This window comes from Phyllobates terribilis, unplaced genomic scaffold, assembly GCF_046119375.1.
Source record: "Phyllobates terribilis strain yellow unplaced genomic scaffold, ASM4611937v1 Scaffold_763__1_contigs__length_703860, whole genome shotgun sequence".
Classification (NCBI taxonomy): domain Eukaryota; kingdom Metazoa; phylum Chordata; class Amphibia; order Anura; family Dendrobatidae; genus Phyllobates; species Phyllobates terribilis.
Window position 1 is genome coordinate 190339 of NW_027363523.1, and position 21534 is coordinate 211872.

The 21534-nt window shown below is 45.2% G+C and overlaps 16 non-coding genes across 16 annotated transcripts; all 16 read left to right on the forward strand.

Annotated features, from left to right (window-relative positions):
* Positions 1-1023: 1023 nt before the first annotated feature.
* LOC141238618 (U2 spliceosomal RNA) lies at positions 1024-1214 on the forward strand. The gene has a single exon (XR_012304072.1). It is a non-coding gene; the product is annotated as a U2 spliceosomal RNA (small nuclear RNA).
* Positions 1215-2329: 1115 nt separating this feature from the next.
* On the forward strand, positions 2330-2520 carry LOC141238619 (U2 spliceosomal RNA). Its single transcript, XR_012304073.1, has one exon. It is a non-coding gene; the product is annotated as a U2 spliceosomal RNA (small nuclear RNA).
* Positions 2521-3637: 1117 nt separating this feature from the next.
* On the forward strand, positions 3638-3828 carry LOC141238620 (U2 spliceosomal RNA). Its single transcript, XR_012304074.1, has one exon. It is a non-coding gene; the product is annotated as a U2 spliceosomal RNA (small nuclear RNA).
* A 1113-nt stretch (positions 3829-4941) lies between these two features.
* Positions 4942-5132, forward strand: LOC141238621 (U2 spliceosomal RNA). The gene has a single exon (XR_012304075.1). It is a non-coding gene; the product is annotated as a U2 spliceosomal RNA (small nuclear RNA).
* Positions 5133-6254: 1122 nt separating this feature from the next.
* Positions 6255-6445, forward strand: LOC141238622 (U2 spliceosomal RNA). Its single transcript, XR_012304076.1, has one exon. It is a non-coding gene; the product is annotated as a U2 spliceosomal RNA (small nuclear RNA).
* Positions 6446-7565: 1120 nt separating this feature from the next.
* LOC141238624 (U2 spliceosomal RNA) lies at positions 7566-7756 on the forward strand. The gene has a single exon (XR_012304078.1). It is a non-coding gene; the product is annotated as a U2 spliceosomal RNA (small nuclear RNA).
* A 1115-nt stretch (positions 7757-8871) lies between these two features.
* On the forward strand, positions 8872-9062 carry LOC141238625 (U2 spliceosomal RNA). Its single transcript, XR_012304079.1, has one exon. It is a non-coding gene; the product is annotated as a U2 spliceosomal RNA (small nuclear RNA).
* Positions 9063-10179: 1117 nt separating this feature from the next.
* LOC141238626 (U2 spliceosomal RNA) lies at positions 10180-10370 on the forward strand. Its single transcript, XR_012304080.1, has one exon. It is a non-coding gene; the product is annotated as a U2 spliceosomal RNA (small nuclear RNA).
* A 1117-nt stretch (positions 10371-11487) lies between these two features.
* Positions 11488-11678, forward strand: LOC141238627 (U2 spliceosomal RNA). The gene has a single exon (XR_012304081.1). It is a non-coding gene; the product is annotated as a U2 spliceosomal RNA (small nuclear RNA).
* A 1113-nt stretch (positions 11679-12791) lies between these two features.
* On the forward strand, positions 12792-12982 carry LOC141238628 (U2 spliceosomal RNA). The gene has a single exon (XR_012304082.1). It is a non-coding gene; the product is annotated as a U2 spliceosomal RNA (small nuclear RNA).
* Positions 12983-14104: 1122 nt separating this feature from the next.
* On the forward strand, positions 14105-14295 carry LOC141238629 (U2 spliceosomal RNA). The gene has a single exon (XR_012304083.1). It is a non-coding gene; the product is annotated as a U2 spliceosomal RNA (small nuclear RNA).
* A 1116-nt stretch (positions 14296-15411) lies between these two features.
* LOC141238902 (U2 spliceosomal RNA) lies at positions 15412-15602 on the forward strand. Its single transcript, XR_012304347.1, has one exon. It is a non-coding gene; the product is annotated as a U2 spliceosomal RNA (small nuclear RNA).
* Positions 15603-16714: 1112 nt separating this feature from the next.
* Positions 16715-16905, forward strand: LOC141238630 (U2 spliceosomal RNA). The gene has a single exon (XR_012304084.1). It is a non-coding gene; the product is annotated as a U2 spliceosomal RNA (small nuclear RNA).
* Positions 16906-18028: 1123 nt separating this feature from the next.
* LOC141238631 (U2 spliceosomal RNA) lies at positions 18029-18219 on the forward strand. Its single transcript, XR_012304085.1, has one exon. It is a non-coding gene; the product is annotated as a U2 spliceosomal RNA (small nuclear RNA).
* A 1119-nt stretch (positions 18220-19338) lies between these two features.
* On the forward strand, positions 19339-19529 carry LOC141238632 (U2 spliceosomal RNA). Its single transcript, XR_012304086.1, has one exon. It is a non-coding gene; the product is annotated as a U2 spliceosomal RNA (small nuclear RNA).
* Positions 19530-20648: 1119 nt separating this feature from the next.
* Positions 20649-20839, forward strand: LOC141238633 (U2 spliceosomal RNA). The gene has a single exon (XR_012304087.1). It is a non-coding gene; the product is annotated as a U2 spliceosomal RNA (small nuclear RNA).
* The last annotated feature ends 695 nt before the right edge of the window (positions 20840-21534 follow it).

Genomic DNA, 21534 nt, shown 5'->3' on the forward strand with positions numbered 1-21534 from the left:
CTTTTCTTCTCCTCATTGGATTTTTCATGTTAAAAGTTGCAGAAGCCAGATGACAAGCTCATTTTGGTTCAACTTCAGCAACTGTGCATTGCATTGCCATGTAATGTAATGCAATGCTATCTATCTAGCTCTCCCTCTATACTTCCTTTTGGATAAACAGACATATTAGGCAAGCATTTTGGAGCTTTCACCTAAATAACTACAGGTGGTGAGATAAGCTGCACAATATAATTGACCTTTCAGTATATTGTTGCACACACACCATCTATTTAGCAAATGCCCTTGTTATCAACAGCAGCCTTTTAAACTCACCTGAGCTAACAGGTATGTGAGCTGGTTACTCTGCTGCGCTTAAAATTTCTTTTTTGGTTTGCTACAATGCCTTTTCTGAAACGTTGTCTCCCTCTGCTGGAACACTGACTTCTTTCATTTAATGCCTGCAGACTATAAAAGAGAAACCAACCCAAAAAGTTTGGTTGATTAGTCTGTGGCATTCTTTTAAACTGTTGCTTATGGCGGTCTCTGTGAGTTTCTCAGTGACATTCAGCCATCCAGGTATCCCGCCTGCAGTAGACGGAATGTGGCAATGGAACGCTGTCTGCGCGTGTCATAATAGGCTCTGAGCCTTTATATACCTGCGCACAGCAGCAGCCACCTTCAGTCTGCTGCTGGACAGCCAGCAGCAGCAGCAGCAGCAGGAGAGGTAATTAATCAGCAACCCTCCTGCTAAGGGTAGACAGCTGCTCGTTCCACCCCCCCCCCCGCCTTAATTGGTTCTCCTCCCTTCCAACGGTGTTGAGGCGGGTGGGAACAGCCGGGGGTTGAGGGTACTGTGCTAAAAGAGGTGGAGTTATGCAGATCTAAAACGCGTGGATTGCAGCAGCAGCAAGCCGAAAAGTGCAGGCATGTGAGGGATCTAGAGGTTGACAGCATGTCTTCTTAACGGGAGTCCAGGTGGCCATCTCCACAAATGGACTTTTCAGAATCCTTCGGTGGCACCGTAGTCGGAAACCAATTCTGGTTATCGCTTCTCGGCCTTTTGGCTAAGATCAAGTGTAGTATCTGTTCTTATCAGTTTAATATCTGATACGTCCCCTATCTGGGGACCATATATTAAATGGATTTTTAGAACAGGGAGATGGAAAAAGAGCTTGCTCTGTCCACTCCACGCATTGACCTGGTATTGCAGTATCTCCAGGACCGGTGCACCCCTTCTTTAATGCAGTTTCTAAAATCAGAAAGAATTGAATTCAATGCTTTTTGTTCATTTGGCTTGTTTGTCGGATTTTGGGATGGACTCTTTGGCTTTGCTTTTCTTCTCCTCATTGGATTTTTCATGTTAAAAGTTGCAGAAGCCAGATGACAAGCTCATTTTGGTTCAACTTCAGCAACTGTGCATTGCATTGCCATGTAATGTAATGCAATGCTATCTATCTAGCTCTCCCTCTATACTTCCTTTTGGATAAACAGACATATTAGGCAAGCATTTTGGAGCTTTCACCTAAATAACTACAGGTGGTGAGATAAGCTGCACAATATAATTGACCTTTCAGTATATTGTTGCACACACACCATCTATTTAGCAAATGCCCTTGTTATCAACAGCAGCCTTTTAAACTCACCTGAGCTAACAGGTATGTGAGCTGGTTACTCTGCTGCGCTTAAAATTTCTTTTTTGGTTTGCTACAATGCCTTTTCTGAAACGTTGTCTCCCTCTGCTGGAACACTGACTTCTTTCATTTAATGCCTGCAGACTATAAAAGAGAAACCAACCCAAAAAGTTTGGTTGATTAGTCTGTGGCATTCTTTTAAACTGTTGCTTATGGCGGTCTCTGTGAGCTTCTCAGTGACATTCAGCCATCCAGGTATCCCGCCTGCAGTAGACGGAATGTGGCAATGGAACGCTGGCTGCGCGTGTCATAATAGGCTCTGAGCCTTTATATACCTGCGCACAGCAGCAGCCACCTTCAGTCTGCTGCTGGACAGCCAGCAGCAGCAGCAGGAGAGGTAATTAATCAGCAACCCTCCTGCTAAGGGTAGACAGCTGCTCGTTCCACCCCCCCCTCCCCGCCTTAATTGGTTCTCCTCCCTTCCAACGGTGTTGAGGCGGGTGGGAACAGCCGGGGGTTGAGGGTACTGTGCTAAAAGAGGTGGAGTTATGCAGATCTAAAACGCGTGGATTGCAGCAGCAGCAAGCCGAAAAGTGCAGGCATGTGAGGGATCTAGAGGTTGACAGCATGTCTTCTTAACGGGAGTCCAGGTGGCCATCTCCACAAATGGACTTTTCAGAATCCTTGGGTGGCACCGTAGTCGGAAACCAATTCTGGTTATCGCTTCTCGGCCTTTTGGCTAAGATCAAGTGTAGTATCTGTTCTTATCAGTTTAATATCTGATACGTCCCCTATCTGGGGACCATATATTAAATGGATTTTTAGAACAGGGAGATGGAAAAAGAGCTTGCTCTGTCCACTCCACGCATTGACCTGGTATTGCAGTATCTCCAGGACCGGTGCACCCCTTCTTTAATGCAGTTTCTAAAATCAGAAAGAATTGAATTCAATGCTTTTTGTTCATTTGGCTTGTTTGTCGGATTTTGGGATGGACTCTTTGGCTTTGCTTTTCTTCTCCTCATTGGATTTTTCATGTTAAAAGTTGCAGAAGCCAGATGACAAGCTCATTTTGGTTCAACTTCAGCAACTGTGCATTGCATTGCCATGTAATGTAATGCAATGCTATCTATCTAGCTCTCCCTCTATACTTCCTTTTGGATAAACAGACATATTAGGCAAGCATTTTGGAGCTTTCACCTAAATAACTACAGGTGGTGAGATAAGCTGCACAATATAATTGACCTTTCAGTATATTGTTGCACACACACCATCTATTTAGCAAATGCCCTTGTTATCAACAGCAGCCTTTTAAACTCACCTGAGCTAACAGGTATGTGCGCTGGTTACTCTGCTGCGCTTAAAATTTCTTTTTTGGTTTGCTACAATGCCTTTTCTGAAACGTTGTCTCCCTCTGCTGGAACACTGACTTCTTTCATTTAATGCCTGCAGACTATAAAAGAGAAACCAACCCAAAAAGTTTGGTTGATTAGTCTGTGGCATTCTTTTAAACTGTTGCTTATGGCGGTCTCTGTGAGCTTCTCAGTGACATTCAGCCATCCAGGTATCCCGCCTGCAGTAGACGGAATGTGGCAATGGAACGCTGGCTGCGCGTGTCATAATAGGCTCTGAGCCTTTATATACCTGCGCACAGCAGCAGCCACCTTCAGTCTGCTGCTGGACAGCCAGCAGCAGCAGCAGCAGCAGGAGAGGTAATTAATCAGCAACCCTCCTGCTAAGGGTAGACAGCTGCTCGTTCCACCCCCCCCCGCCTTAATTGGTTCTCCTCCCTTCCAACGGTGTTGAGGCGGGTGGGAACAGCCGGGGGTTGAGGGTACTGTGCTAAAAGAGGTGGAGTTATGCAGATCTAAAACGCGTGGATTGCAGCAGCAGCAAGCCGAAAAGTGCAGGCATGTGAGGGATCTAGAGGTTGACAGCATGTCTTCTTAACGGGAGTCCAGGTGGCCATCTCCACAAATGGACTTTTCAGAATCCTTGGGTGGCACCGTAGTCGGAAACCAATTCTGGTTATCGCTTCTCGGCCTTTTGGCTAAGATCAAGTGTAGTATCTGTTCTTATCAGTTTAATATCTGATACGTCCCCTATCTGGGGACCATATATTAAATGGATTTTTAGAACAGGGAGATGGAAAAAGAGCTTGCTCTGTCCACTCCACGCATTGACCTGGTATTGCAGTATCTCCAGGACCGGTGCACCCCTTCTTTAATGCAGTTTCTAAAATCAGAAAGAATTGAATTCAATGCTTTTTGTTCATTTGGCTTGTTTGTCGGATTTTGGGATGGACTCTTTGGCTTTGCTTTTCTTCTCCTCATTGGATTTTTCATGTTAAAAGTTGCAGAAGCCAGATGACAAGCTCATTTTGGTTCAACTTCAGCAACTGTGCATTGCATTGCCATGTAATGTAATGCAATGCTATCTATCTAGCTCTCCCTCTATACTTCCTTTTGGATAAACAGACATATTAGGCAAGCATTTTGGAGCTTTCACCTAAATAACTACAGGTGGTGAGATAAGCTGCACAATATAATTAACCTTTCAGTATATTGTTGCACACACACCATCTATTTAGCAAATGCCCTTGTTATCAACAGCAGCCTTTTAAACTCACCTGAGCTAACAGGTATGTGAGCTGGTTACTCTGCTGCGCTTAAAATTTCTTTTTTGGTTTGCTACAATGCCTTTTCTGAAACGTTGTCTCCCTCTGCTGGAACACTGACTTCTTTCATTTAATGCCTGCAGACTATAAAAGAGAAACCAACCCAAAAAGTTTGGTTGATTAGTCTGTGGCATTCTTTTAAACTGTTGCTTATGGCGGTCTCGGTGAGCTTCTCAGTGACATTCAGCCATCCAGGTATCCCGCCTGCAGTAGACGGAATGTGGCAATGGAACGCTGGCTGCGCGTGTCATAATAGGCTCTGAGCCTTTATATACCTGCGCACAGCAGCAGCCACCTTCAGTCTGCTGCTGGACAGCCAGCAGCAGCAGCAGCAGGAGAGGTAATTAATCAGCAACCCTCCTGCTAAGGGTAGACAGCTGCTCGTTCCACCCCCCCCGCCTTAATTGGTTCTCCTCCCTTCCAACGGTGTTGAGGCGGGTGGGAACAGCCGGGGGTTGAGGGTACTGTGCTAAAAGAGGTGGAGTTATGCAGATCTAAAACGCGTGGATTGCAGCAGCAGCAAGCCGAAAAGTGCAGGCATGTGAGGGATCTAGAGGTTGACAGCATGTCTTCTTAACGGGAGTCCAGGTGGCCATCTCCACAAATGGACTTTTCAGAATCCTTGGGTGGCACCGTAGTCGGAAACCAATTCTGGTTATCGCTTCTCGGCCTTTTGGCTAAGATCAAGTGTAGTATCTGTTCTTATCAGTTTAATATCTGATACGTCCCCTATCTGGGGACCATATATTAAATGGATTTTTAGAACAGGGAGATGGAAAAAGAGCTTGCTCTGTCCACTCCACGCATTGACCTGGTATTGCAGTATCTCCAGGACCGGTGCACCCCTTCTTTAATGCAGTTTCTAAAATCAGAAAGAATTGAATTCAATGCTTTTTGTTCATTTGGCTTGTTTGTCGGATTTTGGGATGGACTCTTTGGCTTTGCTTTTCTTCTCCTCATTGGATTTTTCATGTTAAAAGTTGCAGAAGCCAGATGACAAGCTCATTTTGGTTCAACTTCAGCAACTGTGCATTGCATTGCCATGTAATGTAATGCAATGCTATCTATCTAGCTCTCCCTCTATACTTCCTTTTGGATAAACAGACATATTAGGCAAGCATTTTGGAGCTTTCACCTAAATAACTACAGGTGGTGAGATAAGCTGCACAATATAATTGACCTTTCAGTATATTGTTGCACACACACCATCTATTTAGCAAATGCCCTTGTTATCAACAGCAGCCTTTTAAACTCACCTGAGCTAACAGGTATGTGAGCTGGTTACTCTGCTGCGCTTAAAATTTCTTTTTTGGTTTGCTACAATGCCTTTTCTGAAACGTTGTCTCCCTCTGCTGGAACACTGACTTCTTTCATTTAATGCCTGCAGACTATAAAAGAGAAACCAACCCAAAAAGTTTGGTTGATTAGTCTGTGGCATTCTTTTAAACTGTTGCTTATGGCGGTCTCTGTGAGCTTCTCAGTGACATTCAGCCATCCAGGTATCCCGCCTGCAGTAGACGGAATGTGGCAATGAAACGCTGGCTGCGCGTGTCATAATAGGCTCTGAGCCTTTATATACCTGCGCACAGCAGCAGCCACCTTCAGTCTGCTGCTGGACAGCCAGCAGCAGCAGCAGCAGCAGGAGAGGTAATTAATCAGCAACCCTCCTGCTAAGGGTAGACAGCTGCTCGTTCCTCCATCCCCCCCTCCGCCTTAATTGGTTCTCCTCCCTTCCAACGGTGTTGAGGCGGGTGGGAACAGCCGGGGGTTGAGGGTACTGTGCTAAAAGAGGTGGAGTTATGCAGATTTAAAACGCGTGGATTGCAGCAGCAGCAAGCCGAAAAGTGCAGGCATGTGAGGGATCTAGAGGTTGACAGCATGTCTTCTTAACGGGAGTCCAGGTGGCCATCTCCACAAATGGACTTTTCAGAATCCTTGGGTGGCACCGTAGTCGGAAACCAATTCTGGTTATCGCTTCTCGGCCTTTTGGCTAAGATCAAGTGTAGTATCTGTTCTTATCAGTTTAATATCTGATACGTCCCCTATCTGGGGACCATATATTAAATGGATTTTTAGAACAGGGAGATGGAAAAAGAGCTTGCTCTGTCCACTCCACGCATTGACCTGGTATTGCAGTATCTCCAGGACCGGTGCACCCCTTCTTTAATGCAGTTTCTAAAATCAGAAAGAATTGAATTCAATGCTTTTTGTTCATTTGGCTTGTTTGTCGGATTTTGGGATGGACTCTTTGGCTTTGCTTTTCTTCTCCTCATTGGATTTTTCATGTTAAAAGTTGCAGAAGCCAGATGACAAGCTCATTTTGGTTCAACTTCAGCAACTGTGCATTGCATTGCCATGTAATGTAATGCAATGCTATCTATCTAGCTCTCCCTCTATACTTCCTTTTGGATAAACAGACATATTAGGCAAGCATTTTGGAGCTTTCACCTAAATAACTACAGGTGGTGAGATAAGCTGCACAATATAATTGACCTTTCAGTATATTGTTGCACACACACCATCTATTTAGCAAATGCCCTTGTTATCAACAGCAGCCTTTTAAACTCACCTGAGCTAACAGGTATGTGAGCTGGTTACTCTGCTGCGCTTAAAATTTCTTTTTTGGTTTGCTACAATGCCTTTTCTGAAACGTTTTCTCCCTCTGCTGGAACACTGACTTCTTTCATTTAATGCCTGCAGACTATAAAAGAGAAACCAACCCAAAAAGTTTGGTTGATTAGTCTGTGGCATTCTTTTAAACTGTTGCTTATGGCGGTCTCTGTGAGCTTCTCAGTGACATTCAGCCATCCAGGTATCCCGCCTGCAGTAGACGGAATGTGGCAATGGAACGCTGGCTGCGCGTGTCATAATAGGCTCTGAGCCTTTATATACCTGCGCACAGCAGCAGCCACCTTCAGTCTGCTGCTGGACAGCCAGCAGCAGCAGCAGCAGCAGGAGAGGTAATTAATCAGCAACCCTCCTGCTAAGGGTAGACAGCTGCTCGTTCCACCCCCCCCCCCCGCCTTAATTGGTTCTCCTCCCTTCCAACGGTGTTGAGGCGGGTGGGAACAGCCGGGGGTTGAGGGTACTGTGCTAAAAGAGGTGGAGTTATGCAGATCTAAAACGCGTGGATTGCAGCAGCAGCAAGCCGAAAAGTGCAGGCATGTGAGGGATCTAGAGGTTGACAGCATGTCTTCTTAACGGGAGTCCAGGTGGCCATCTCCACAAATGGACTTTTCAGAATCCTTGGGTGGCACCGTAGTCGGAAACCAATTCTGGTTATCGCTTCTCGGCCTTTTGGCTAAGATCAAGTGTAGTATCTGTTCTTATCAGTTTAATATCTGATACGTCCCCTATCTGGGGACCATATATTAAATGGATTTTTAGAACAGGGAGATGGAAAAAGAGCTTGCTCTGTCCACTCCACGCATTGACCTGGTATTGCAGTATCTCCAGGACCGGTGCACCCCTTCTTTAATGCAGTTTCTAAAATCAGAAAGAATTGAATTCAATGCTTTTTGTTCATTTGGCTTGTTTGTCGGATTTTGGGATGGACTCTTTGGCTTTGCTTTTCTTCTCCTCATTGGATTTTTCATGTTAAAAGTTGCAGAAGCCAGATGACAAGCTCATTTTGGTTCAACTTCAGCAACTGTGCATTGCATTGCCATGTAATGTAATGCAATGCTATCTATCTAGCTCTCCCTCTATACTTCCTTTTGGATAAACAGACATATTAGGCAAGCATTTTGGAGCTTTCACCTAAATAACTACAGGTGGTGAGATAAGCTGCACAATATAATTGACCTTTCAGTATATTGTTGCACACACACCATCTATTTAGCAAATGCCCTTGTTATCAACAGCAGCCTTTTAAACTCACCTGAGCTAACAGGTATGTGAGCTGGTTACTCTGCTGCGCTTTAAATTTCTTTTTTGGTTTGCTACAATGCCTTTTCTGAAACGTTGTCTCCCTCTGCTGGAACACTGACTTCTTTCATTTAATGCCTGCAGACTATTAAAGAGAAACCAACCCAAAAAGTTTGGTTGATTAGTCTGTGGCATTCTTTTAAACTGTTGCTTATGGCGGTCTCTGTGAGCTTCTCAGTGACATTCAGCCATCCAGGTATCCCGCCTGCAGTAGACGGAATGTGGCAATGGAACGCTGGCTGCGCGTGTCATAATAGGCTCTGAGCCTTTATATACCTGCGCACAGCAGCAGCCACCTTCAGTCTGCTGCTGGACAGCCAGCAGCAGCAGCAGCAGCAGGAGAGGTAATTAATCAGCAACCCTCCTGCTAAGGGTAGACAGCTGCTCGTTCCACCCCCCCGCCTTAATTGGTTCTCCTCCCTTCCAACGGTGTTGAGGCGGGTGGGAACAGCCGGGGGTTGAGGGTACTGTGCTAAAAGAGGTGGAGTTATGCAGATCTAAAACACGTGGATTGCAGCAGCAGCAAGCCGAAAAGTGCAGGCATGTGAGGGATCTAGAGGTTGACAGCATGTCTTCTTAACGGGAGTCCAGGTGGCCATCTCCACAAATGGACTTTTCAGAATCCTTGGGTGGCACCGTAGTCGGAAACCAATTCTGGTTATCGCTTCTCGGCCTTTTGGCTAAGATCAAGTGTAGTATCTGTTCTTATCAGTTTAATATCTGATACGTCCCCTATCTGGGGACCATATATTAAATGGATTTTTAGAACAGGGAGATGGAAAAAGAGCTTGCTCTGTCCACTCCACGCATTGACCTGGTATTGCAGTATCTCCAGGACCGGTGCACCCCTTCTTTAATGCAGTTTCTAAAATCAGAAAGAATTGAATTCAATGCTTTTTGTTCATTTGGCTTGTTTGTCGGATTTTGGGATGGACTCTTTGGCTTTGCTTTTCTTCTCCTCATTGGATTTTTCATGTTAAAAGTTGCAGAAGCCAGATGACAAGCTCATTTTGGTTCAACTTCAGCAACTGTGCATTGCATTGCCATGTAATGTAATGCAATGCTATCTATCTAGCTCTCCCTCTATACTTCCTTTTGGATAAACAGACATATTAGGCAAGCATTTTGGAGCTTTCACCTAAATAACTACAGGTGGTGAGATAAGCTGCACAATATAATTGACCTTTCAGTATATTGTTGCACACACACCATCTATTTAGCAAATGCCCTTGTTATCAACAGCAGCCTTTTAAACTCACCTGAGCTAACAGGTATGTGAGCTGGTTACTCTGCTGCGCTTAAAATTTCTTTTTTGGTTTGCTACAATGCCTTTTCTGAAACGTTGTCTCCCTCTGCTGGAACACTGACTTCTTTCATTTAATGCCTGCAGACTATAAAAGAGAAACCAACCCAAAAAGTTTGGTTGATTAGTCTGTGGCATTCTTTTAAACTGTTGCTTATGGCGGTCTCTGTGAGCTTCTCAGTGACATTCAGCCATCCAGGTATCCCGCCTGCAGTAGACGGAATGTGGCAATGGAACGCTGGCTGCGCGTGTCATAATAGGCTCTGAGCCTTTATATACCTGCGCACAGCAGCAGCCACCTTCAGTCTGCTGCTGGACAGCCAGCAGCAGCAGCAGGAGAGGTAATTAATCAGCAACCCTCCTGCTAAGGGTAGACAGCTGCTCGTTCCACCCCCCCCCCCCCCCGCCTTAATTGGTTCTCCTCCCTTCCAACGGTGTTGAGGCGGGTGGGAACAGCCGGGGGTTGAGGGTACTGTGCTAAAAGAGGTGGAGTTATGCAGATCTAAAACGCGTGGATTGCAGCAGCAGCAAGCCGAAAAGTGCAGGCATGTGAGGGATCTAGAGGTTGACAGCATGTCTTCTTAACGGGAGTCCAGGTGGCCATCTCCACAAATGGACTTTTCAGAATCCTTGGGTGGCACCGTAGTCGGAAACCAATTCTGGTTATCGCTTCTCGGCCTTTTGGCTAAGATCAAGTGTAGTATCTGTTCTTATCAGTTTAATATCTGATACGTCCCCTATCTGGGGACCATATATTAAATGGATTTTTAGAACAGGGAGATGGAAAAAGAGCTTGCTCTGTCCACTCCACGCATTGACCTGGTATTGCAGTATCTCCAGGACCGGTGCACCCCTTCTTTAATGCAGTTTCTAAAATCAGAAAGAATTGAATTCAATGCTTTTTGTTCATTTGGCTTGTTTGTCGGATTTTGGGATGGACTCTTTGGCTTTGCTTTTCTTCTCCTCATTGGATTTTTCATGTTAAAAGTTGCAGAAGCCAGATGACAAGCTCATTTTGGTTCAACTTCAGCAACTGTGCATTGCATTGCCATGTAATGTAATGCAATGCTATCTATCTAGCTCTCCCTCTATACTTCCTTTTGGATAAACAGACATATTAGGCAAGCATTTTGGAGCTTTCACCTAAATAACTACAGGTGGTGAGATAAGCTGCACAATATAATTGACCTTTCAGTATATTGTTGCACACACACCATCTATTTAGCAAATGCCCTTGTTATCAACAGCAGCCTTTTAAACTCACCTGAGCTAACAGGTATGTGCGCTGGTTACTCTGCTGCGCTTAAAATTTCTTTTTTGGTTTGCTACAATGCCTTTTCTGAAACGTTGTCTCCCTCTGCTGGAACACTGACTTCTTTCATTTAATGCCTGCAGACTATAAAAGAGAAACCAACCCAAAAAGTTTGGTTGATTAGTCTGTGGCATTCTTTTAAACTGTTGCTTATGGCGGTCTCTGTGAGCTTCTCAGTGACATTCAGCCATCCAGGTATCCCGCCTGCAGTAGACGGAATGTGGCAATGGAACGCTGGCTGCGCGTGTCATAATAGGCTCTGAGCCTTTATATACCTGCGCACAGCAGCAGCCACCTTCAGTCTGCTGCTGGACAGCCAGCAGCAGCAGCAGCAGCAGGAGAGGTAATTAATCAGCAACCCTCCTGCTAAGGGTAGACAGCTGCTCGTTCCACCCCCCCCCGCCTTAATTGGTTCTCCTCCCTTCCAACGGTGTTGAGGCGGGTGGGAACAGCCGGGGGTTGAGGGTACTGTGCTAAAAGAGGTGGAGTTATGCAGATCTAAAACGCGTGGATTGCAGCAGCAGCAAGCCGAAAAGTGCAGGCATGTGAGGGATCTAGAGGTTGACAGCATGTCTTCTTAACGGGAGTCCAGGTGGCCATCTCCACAAATGGACTTTTCAGAATCCTTGGGTGGCACCGTAGTCGGAAACCAATTCTGGTTATCGCTTCTCGGCCTTTTGGCTAAGATCAAGTGTAGTATCTGTTCTTATCAGTTTAATATCTGATACGTCCCCTATCTGGGGACCATATATTAAATGGATTTTTAGAACAGGGAGATGGAAAAAGAGCTTGCTCTGTCCACTCCACGCATTGACCTGGTATTGCAGTATCTCCAGGACCGGTGCACCCCTTCTTTAATGCAGTTTCTAAAATCAGAAAGAATTGAATTCAATGCTTTTTGTTCATTTGGCTTGTTTGTCGGATTTTGGGATGGACTCTTTGGCTTTGCTTTTCTTCTCCTCATTGGATTTTTCATGTTAAAAGTTGCAGAAGCCAGATGACAAGCTCATTTTGGTTCAACTTCAGCAACTGTGCATTGCATTGCCATGTAATGTAATGCAATGCTATCTATCTAGCTCTCCCTCTATACTTCCTTTTGGATAAACAGACATATTAGGCAAGCATTTTGGAGCTTTCACCTAAATAACTACAGGTGGTGAGATAAGCTGCACAATATAATTGACCTTTCAGTATATTGTTGCACACACACCATCTATTTAGCAAATGCCCTTGTTATCAACAGCAGCCTTTTAAACTCACCTGAGCTAACAGGTATGTGAGCTGGTTACTCTGCTGCGCTTAAAATTTCTTTTTTGGTTTGCTACAATGCCTTTTCTGAAACGTTGTCTCCCTCTGCTGGAACACTGACTTCTTTCATTTAATGCCTGCAGACTATAAAAGAGAAACCAACCCAAAAAGTTTGGTTGATTAGTCTGTGGCATTCTTTTAAACTGTTGCTTATGGCGGTCTCGGTGAGCTTCTCAGTGACATTCAGCCATCCAGGTATCCCGCCTGCAGTAGACGGAATGTGGCAATGGAACGCTGGCTGCGCGTGTCATAATAGGCTCTGAGCCTTTATATACCTGCGCACAGCAGCAGCCACCTTCAGTCTGCTGCTGGACAGCCAGCAGCAGCAGCAGCAGGAGAGGTAATTAATCAGCAACCCTCCTGCTAAGGGTAGACAGCTGCTCGTTCCACCCCCCCCGCCTTAATTGGTTCTCCTCCCTTCCAACGGTGTTGAGGCGGGTGGGAACAGCCGGGGGTTGAGGGTACTGTGCTAAAAGAGGTGGAGTTATGCAGATCTAAAACGCGTGGATTGCAGCAGCAGCAAGCCGAAAAGTGCAGGCATGTGAGGGATCTAGAGGTTGACAGCATGTCTTCTTAACGGGAGTCCAGGTGGCCATCTCCACAAATGGACTTTTCAGAATCCTTGGGTGGCACCGTAGTCGGAAACCAATTCTGGTTATCGCTTCTCGGCCTTTTGGCTAAGATCAAGTGTAGTATCTGTTCTTATCAGTTTAATATCTGATACGTCCCCTATCTGGGGACCATATATTAAATGGATTTTTAGAACAGGGAGATGGAAAAAGAGCTTGCTCTGTCCACTCCACGCATTGACCTGGTATTGCAGTATCTCCAGGACCGGTGCACCCCTTCTTTAATGCAGTTTCTAAAATCAGAAAGAATTGAATTCAATGCTTTTTGTTCATTTGGCTTGTTTGTCGGATTTTGGGATGGACTCTTTGGCTTTGCTTTTCTTCTCCTCATTGGATTTTTCATGTTAAAAGTTGCAGAAGCCAGATGACAAGCTCATTTTGGTTCAACTTCAGCAACTGTGCATTGCATTGCCATGTAATGTAATGCAATGCTATCTATCTAGCTCTCCCTCTATACTTCCTTTTGGATAAACAGACATATTAGGCAAGCATTTTGGAGCTTTCACCTAAATAACTACAGGTGGTGAGATAAGCTGCACAATATAATTGACCTTTCAGTATATTGTTGCACACACACCATCTATTTAGCAAATGCCCTTGTTATCAACAGCAGCCTTTTAAACTCACCTGAGCTAACAGGTATGTGAGCTGGTTACTCTGCTGCGCTTAAAATTTCTTTTTTGGTTTGCTACAATGCCTTTTCTGAAACGTTGTCTCCCTCTGCTGGAACACTGACTTCTTTCATTTAATGCCTGCAGACTATAAAAGAGAAACCAACCCAAAAAGTTTGGTTGATTAGTCTGTGGCATTCTTTTAAACTGTTGCTTATGGCGGTCTCTGTGAGCTTCTCAGTGACATTCAGCCATCCAGGTATCCCGCCTGCAGTAGACGGAATGTGGCAATGAAACGCTGGCTGCGCGTGTCATAATAGGCTCTGAGCCTTTATATACCTGCGCACAGCAGCAGCCACCTTCAGTCTGCTGCTGGACAGCCAGCAGCAGCAGCAGCAGCAGGAGAGGTAATTAATCAGCAACCCTCCTGCTAAGGGTAGACAGCTGCTCGTTCCTCCATCCCCCCCCCCGCCTTAATTGGTTCTCCTCCCTTCCAACGGTGTTGAGGCGGGTGGGAACAGCCGGGGGTTGAGGGTACTGTGCTAAAAGAGGTGGAGTTATGCAGATTTAAAACGCGTGGATTGCAGCAGCAGCAAGCCGAAAAGTGCAGGCATGTGAGGGATCTAGAGGTTGACAGCATGTCTTCTTAACGGGAGTCCAGGTGGCCATCTCCACAAATGGACTTTTCAGAATCCTTGGGTGGCACCGTAGTCGGAAACCAATTCTGGTTATCGCTTCTCGGCCTTTTGGCTAAGATCAAGTGTAGTATCTGTTCTTATCAGTTTAATATCTGATACGTCCCCTATCTGGGGACCATATATTAAATGGATTTTTAGAACAGGGAGATGGAAAAAGAGCTTGCTCTGTCCACTCCACGCATTGACCTGGTATTGCAGTATCTCCAGGACCGGTGCACCCCTTCTTTAATGCAGTTTCTAAAATCAGAAAGAATTGAATTCAATGCTTTTTGTTCATTTGGCTTGTTTGTCGGATTTTGGGATGGACTCTTTGGCTTTGCTTTTCTTCTCCTCATTGGATTTTTCATGTTAAAAGTTGCAGAAGCCAGATGACAAGCTCATTTTGGTTCAACTTCAGCAACTGTGCATTGCATTGCCATGTAATGTAATGCAATGCTATCTATCTAGCTCTCCCTCTATACTTCCTTTTGGATAAACAGACATATTAGGCAAGCATTTTGGAGCTTTCACCTAAATAACTACAGGTGGTGAGATAAGCTGCACAATATAATTGACCTTTCAGTATATTGTTGCACACACACCATCTATTTAGCAAATGCCCTTGTTATCAACAGCAGCCTTTTAAACTCACCTGAGCTAACAGGTATGTGAGCTGGTTACTCTGCTGCGCTTAAAATTTCTTTTTTGGTTTGCTACAATGCCTTTTCTGAAACGTTTTCTCCCTCTGCTGGAACACTTACTTCTTTCATTTAATGCCTGCAGACTATAAAAGAGAAACCAACCCAAAAAGTTTGGTTGATTAGTCTGTGGCATTCTTTTAAACTGTTGCTTATGGCGGTCTCTGTGAGCTTCTCAGTGACATTCAGCCATCCAGGTATCCCGCCTGCAGTAGACGGAATGTGGCAATGGAACGCTGGCTGCGCGTGTCATAATAGGCTCTGAGCCTTTATATACCTGCGCACAGCAGCAGCCACCTTCAGTCTGCTGCTGGACAGCCAGCAGCAGCAGCAGCAGCAGGAGAGGTAATTAATCAGCAACCCTCCTGCTAAGGGTAGACAGCTGCTCGTTCCACCCCCCCCGCCTTAATTGGTTCTCCTCCCTTCCAACGGTGTTGAGGCGGGTGGGAACAGCCGGGGGTTGAGGGTACTGTGCTAAAAGAGGTGGAGTTATGCAGATCTAAAACGCGTGGATTGCAGCAGCAGCAAGCCGAAAAGTGCAGGCATGTGAGGGATCTAGAGGTTGACAGCATGTCTTCTTAACGGGAGTCCAGGTGGCCATCTCCACAAATGGACTTTTCAGAATCCTTGGGTGGCACCGTAGTCGGAAACCAATTCTGGTTATCGCTTCTTGGCCTTTTGGCTAAGATCAAGTGTAGTATCTGTTCTTATCAGTTTAATATCTGATACGTCCCCTATCTGGGGACCATATATTAAATGGATTTTTAGAACAGGGAGATGGAAAAAGAGCTTGCTCTGTCCACTCCACGCATTGACCTGGTATTGCAGTATCTCCAGGACCGGTGCACCCCTTCTTTAATGCAGTTTCTAAAATCAGAAAGAATTGAATTCAATGCTTTTTGTTCATTTGGCTTGTTTGTCGGATTTTGGGATGGACTCTTTGGCTTTGCTTTTCTTCTCCTCATTGGATTTTTCATGTTAAAAGTTGCAGAAGCCAGATGACAAGCTCATTTTGGTTCAACTTCAGCAACTGTGCATTGCATTGCCATGTAATGTAATGCAATGCTATCTATCTAGCTCTCCCTCTATACTTCCTTTTGGATAAACAGACATATTAGGCAAGCATTTTGGAGCTTTCACCTAAATAACTACAGGTGGTGAGATAAGCTGCACAATATAATTGACCTTTCAGTATATTGTTGCACACACACCATCTATTTAGCAAATGCCCTTGTTATCAACAGCAGCCTTTTAAACTCACCTGAGCTAACAGGTATGTGAGCTGGTTACTCTGCTGCGCTTAAAATTTCTTTTTTGGTTTGCTACAATGCCTTTTCTGAAACATTTTCTCCCTCTGCTGGAACACTGACTTCTTTCATTTAATGCCTGCAGACTATAAAAGAGAAACCAACCCAAAAAGTTTGGTTGATTAGTCTGTGGCATTCTTTTAAACTGTTGCTTATGGCGGTCTCTGTGAGCTTCTCAGTGACATTCAGCCATCCAGGTATCCCGCCTGCAGTAGACGGAATGTGGCAATGGAACGCTGGCTGCGCGTGTCATAATAGGCTCTGAGCCTTTATATACCTGCGCACAGCAGCAGCCACCTTCAGTCTGCTGCTGGACAGCCAGCAGCAGCAGCAGGAGAGGTAATTAATCAGCAACCCTCCTGCTAAGGGTAGACAGCTGCTCGTTCCACCCCCCCCCCGCCTTAATTGGTTCTCCTCCCTTCCAACGGTGTTGAGGCGGGTGGGAACAGCCGGGGGTTGAGGGTACTGTGCTAAAAGAGGTGGAGTTATGCAGATCTAAAACGCGTGGATTGCAGCAGCAGCAAGCCGAAAAGTGCAGGCATGTGAGGGATCTAGAGGTTGACAGCATGTCTTCTTAACGGGAGTCCAGGTGGCCATCTCCACAAATGGACTTTTCAGAATCCTTGGGTGGCACCGTAGTCGGAAACCAATTCTGGTTATCGCTTCTCGGCCTTTTGGCTAAGATCAAGTGTAGTATCTGTTCTTATCAGTTTAATATCTGATACGTCCCCTATCTGGGGACCATATATTAAATGGATTTTTAGAACAGGGAGATGGAAAAAGAGCTTGCTCTGTCCACTCCACGCATTGACCTGGTATTGCAGTATCTCCAGGACCGGTGCACCCCTTCTTTAATGCAGTTTCTAAAATCAGAAAGAATTGAATTCAATGCTTTTTGTTCATTTGGCTTGTTTGTCGGATTTTGGGATGGACTCTTTGGCTTTGCTTTTCTTCTCCTCATTGGATTTTTCATGTTAAAAGTTGCAGAAGCCAGATGACAAGCTCATTTTGGTTCAACTTCAGCAACTGTGCATTGCATTGCCATGTAATGTAATGCAATGCTATCTATCTAGCTCTCCCTCTATACTTCCTTTTGGATAAACAGACATATTAGGCAAGCATTTTGGAGCTTTCACCTAAATAACTACAGGTGGTGAGATAAGCTGCACAATATAATTGACCTTTCAGTATATTGTTGCACACACACCATCTATTTAGCAAATGCCCTTGTTATCAACAGCAGCCTTTTAAACTCACCTGAGCTAACAGGTATGTGAGCTGGTTACTCTGCTGCGCTTAAAATTTCTTTTTTGGTTTGCTACAATGCCTTTTCTGAAACGTTGTCTCCCTCTGCTGGAACACTGACTTCTTTCATTTAATGCCTGCAGACTATAAAAGAGAAACCAACCCAAAAAGTTTGGTTGATTAGTCTGTGGCATTCTTTTAAACTGTTGCTTATGGCGGTCTCTGTGAGCTTCTCAGTGACATTCAGCCATCCAGGTATCCCGCCTGCAGTAGACGGAATGTGGCAATGAAACGCTGGCTGCGCGTGTCATAATAGGCTCTGAGCCTTTATATACCTGCGCACAGCAGCAGCCACCTTCAGTCTGCTGCTGGACAGCCAGCAGCAGCAGCAGCAGCAGGAGAGGTAATTAATCAGCAACCCTCCTGCTAAGGGTAGACAGCTGCTCGTTCCTCCATCCCCCCCCCCCGCCTTAATTGGTTCTCGTCCCTTCCAACGGTGTTGAGGCGGGTGGGAACAGCCGGGGGTTGAGGGTACTGTGCTAAAAGAGGTGGAGTTATGCAGATTTAAAACGCGTGGATTGCAGCAGCAGCAAGCCGAAAAGTGCAGGCATGTGAGGGATCTAGAGGTTGACAGCATGTCTTCTTAACGGGAGTCCAGGTGGCCATCTCCACAAATGGACTTTTCAGAATCCTTGGGTGGCACCGTAGTCGGAAACCAATTCTGGTTATCGCTTCTCGGCCTTTTGGCTAAGATCAAGTGTAGTATCTGTTCTTATCAGTTTAATATCTGATACGTCCCCTATCTGGGGACCATATATTAAATGGATTTTTAGAACAGGGAGATGGAAAAAGAGCTTGCTCTGTCCACTCCACGCATTGACCTGGTATTGCAGTATCTCCAGGACCGGTGCACCCCTTCTTTAATGCAGTTTCTAAAATCAGAAAGAATTGAATTCAATGCTTTTTGTTCATTTGGCTTGTTTGTCGGATTTTGGGATGGACTCTTTGGCTTTGCTTTTCTTCTCCTCATTGGATTTTTCATGTTAAAAGTTGCAGAAGCCAGATGACAAGCTCATTTTGGTTCAACTTCAGCAACTGTGCATTGCATTGCCATGTAATGTAATGCAATGCTATCTATCTAGCTCTCCCTCTATACTTCCTTTTGGATAAACAGACATATTAGGCAAGCATTTTGGAGCTTTCACCTAAATAACTACAGGTGGTGAGATAAGCTGCACAATATAATTGACCTTTCAGTATATTGTTGCACACACACCATCTATTTAGCAAATGCCCTTGTTATCAACAGCAGCCTTTTAAACTCACCTGAGCTAACAGGTATGTGAGCTGGTTACTCTGCTGCGCTTAAAATTTCTTTTTTGGTTTGCTACAATGCCTTTTCTGAAACGTTTTCTCCCTCTGCTGGAACACTGACTTCTTTCATTTAATGCCTGCAGACTATAAAAGAGAAACCAACCCAAAAAGTTTGGTTGATTAGTCTGTGGCATTCTTTTAAACTGTTGCTTATGGCGGTCTCTGTGAGCTTCTCAGTGACATTCAGCCATCCAGGTATCCCGCCTGCAGTAGACGGAATGTGGCAATGGAACGCTGGCTGCGCGTGTCATAATAGGCTCTGAGCCTTTATATACCTGCGCACAGCAGCAGCCACCTTCAGTCTGCTGCTGGACAGCCAGCAGCAGCAGCAGCAGCAGGAGAGGTAATTAATCAGCAACCCTCCTGCTAAGGGTAGACAGCTGCTCGTTCCACCCCCCCCCCCGCCTTAATTGGTTCTCCTCCCTTCCAACGGTGTTGAGGCGGGTGGGAACAGCCGGGGGTTGAGGGTACTGTGCTAAAAGAGGTGGAGTTATGCAGATCTAAAACGCGTGGATTGCAGCAGCAGCAAGCCGAAAAGTGCAGGCATGTGAGGGATCTAGAGGTTGACAGCATGTCTTCTTAACGGGAGTCCAGGTGGCCATCTCCACAAATGGACTTTTCAGAATCCTTGGGTGGCACCGTAGTCGGAAACCAATTCTGGTTATCGCTTCTCGGCCTTTTGGCTAAGATCAAGTGTAGTATCTGTTCTTATCAGTTTAATATCTGATACGTCCCCTATCTGGGGACCATATATTAAATGGATTTTTAGAACAGGGAGATGGAAAAAGAGCTTGCTCTGTCCACTCCACGCATTGACCTGGTATTGCAGTATCTCCAGGACCGGTGCACCCCTTCTTTAATGCAGTTTCTAAAATCAGAAAGAATTGAATTCAATGCTTTTTGTTCATTTGGCTTGTTTGTCGGATTTTGGGATGGACTCTTTGGCTTTGCTTTTCTTCTCCTCATTGGATTTTTCATGTTAAAAGTTGCAGAAGCCAGATGACAAGCTCATTTTGGTTCAACTTCAGCAACTGTGCATTGCATTGCCATGTAATGTAATGCAATGTTATCTATCTAGCTCTCCCTCTATACTTCCTTTTGGATAAACAGACATATTAGGCAAGCATTTTGGAGCTTTCACCTAAATAACTACAGGTGGTGAGATAAGCTGCACAATATAATTGACCTTTCAGTATATTGTTGCACACACACCATCTATTTAGCAAATGCCCTTGTTATCAACAGCAGCCTTTTAAACTCACCTGAGCTAACAGGTATGTGAGCTGGTTACTCTGCTGCGCTTAAAATTTCTTTTTTGGTTTGCTACAATGCCTTTTCTGAAACGTTGTCTCCCTCTGCTGGAACACTGACTTCTTTCATTTAATGCCTGCAGACTATAAAAGAGAAACCAACCCAAAAAGTTTGGTTGATTAGTCTGTGGCATTCTTTTAAACTGTTGCTTATGGCGGTCTCTGTGAGCTTCTCAGTGACATTCAGCCATCCAGGTATCCCGCCTGCAGTAGACGGAATGTGGCAATGGAACGCTGGCTGCGCGTGTCATAATAGGCTCTGAGCCTTTATATACCTGCGCACAGCAGCAGCCACCTTCAGTCTGCTGCTGGACAGCCAGCAGCAGCAGCAACAGCAGGAGAGGTAATTAATCAGCAACCCTCCTGCTAAGGGTAGACAGCTGCTCGTTCCACCCCCCCCCCCGCCTTAATTGGTTCTCCTCCCTTCCAACGGTGTTGAGGCGGGTGGGAACAGCCGGGGGTTGAGAGTACTGTGCTAAAAGAGGTGTAGTTATGCAGATCTAAAACGCGTGGATTGCAGCAGCAGCAAGCCGAAAAGTGCAGGCATGTGAGGGATCTAGAGGTTGACAGCATGTCTTCTTAATGGGAGTCCAGGTGGCCATCTCCACAAATGGACTTTTCAGAATCCTTGGGTGGCACCGTAGTCGGAAACCAATTCTGGTTATCGCTTCTCGGCCTTTTGGCTAAGATCAAGTGTAGTATCTGTTCTTATCAGTTTAATATCTGATACGTCCCCTATCTGGGGACCATATATTAAATGGATTTTTAGAACAGGGAGATGGAAAAAGAGCTTGCTCTGTCCACTCCACGCATTGACCTGGTATTGCAGTATCTCCAGGACCGGTGCACCCCTTCTTTAATGCAGTTTCTAAAATCAGAAAGAATTGAATTCAATGCTTTTTGTTCATTTGGCTTGTTTGTCGGATTTTGGGGTGGACTCTTTGGCTTTGCTTTTCTTCTCCTCATTGGATTTTTCATGTTAAAAGTTGCAGAAGCCAGATGACAAGCTCATTTTGGTTCAACTTCAGCAACTGTGCATTGCATTGCCATGTAATGTAATGCAATGCTATCTATCTAGCTCTCCCTCTATACTTCCTTTTGGATAAACAGACATATTAGGCAAGCATTTTGGAGCTTTCACCTAAATAACTACAGGTGGTGAGATAAGCTGCACAATATAATTGACCTTTCAGTATATTGTTGCACACACACCATCTATTTAGCAAATGCCCTTGTTATCAACAGCAGCCTTTTAAACTCACCTGAGCTAACAGGTATGTGAGCTGGTTACTCTGCTGCGCTTAAAATTTCTTTTTTGGTTTGCTACAATGCCTTTTCTGAAACGTTGTCTCCCTCTGCTGGAACACTGACTTCTTTCATTTAATGCCTGCAGACTATTAAAGAGAAACCAACCCAAAAAGTTTGGTTGATTAGTCTGTGGCATTCTTTTAAACTGTTGCTTATGGCGGTCTCTGTGAGCTTCTCAGTGACATTCAGCCATCCAGGTATCCCGCCTGCAGTAGACGGAATGTGGCAATGGAACGCTGGC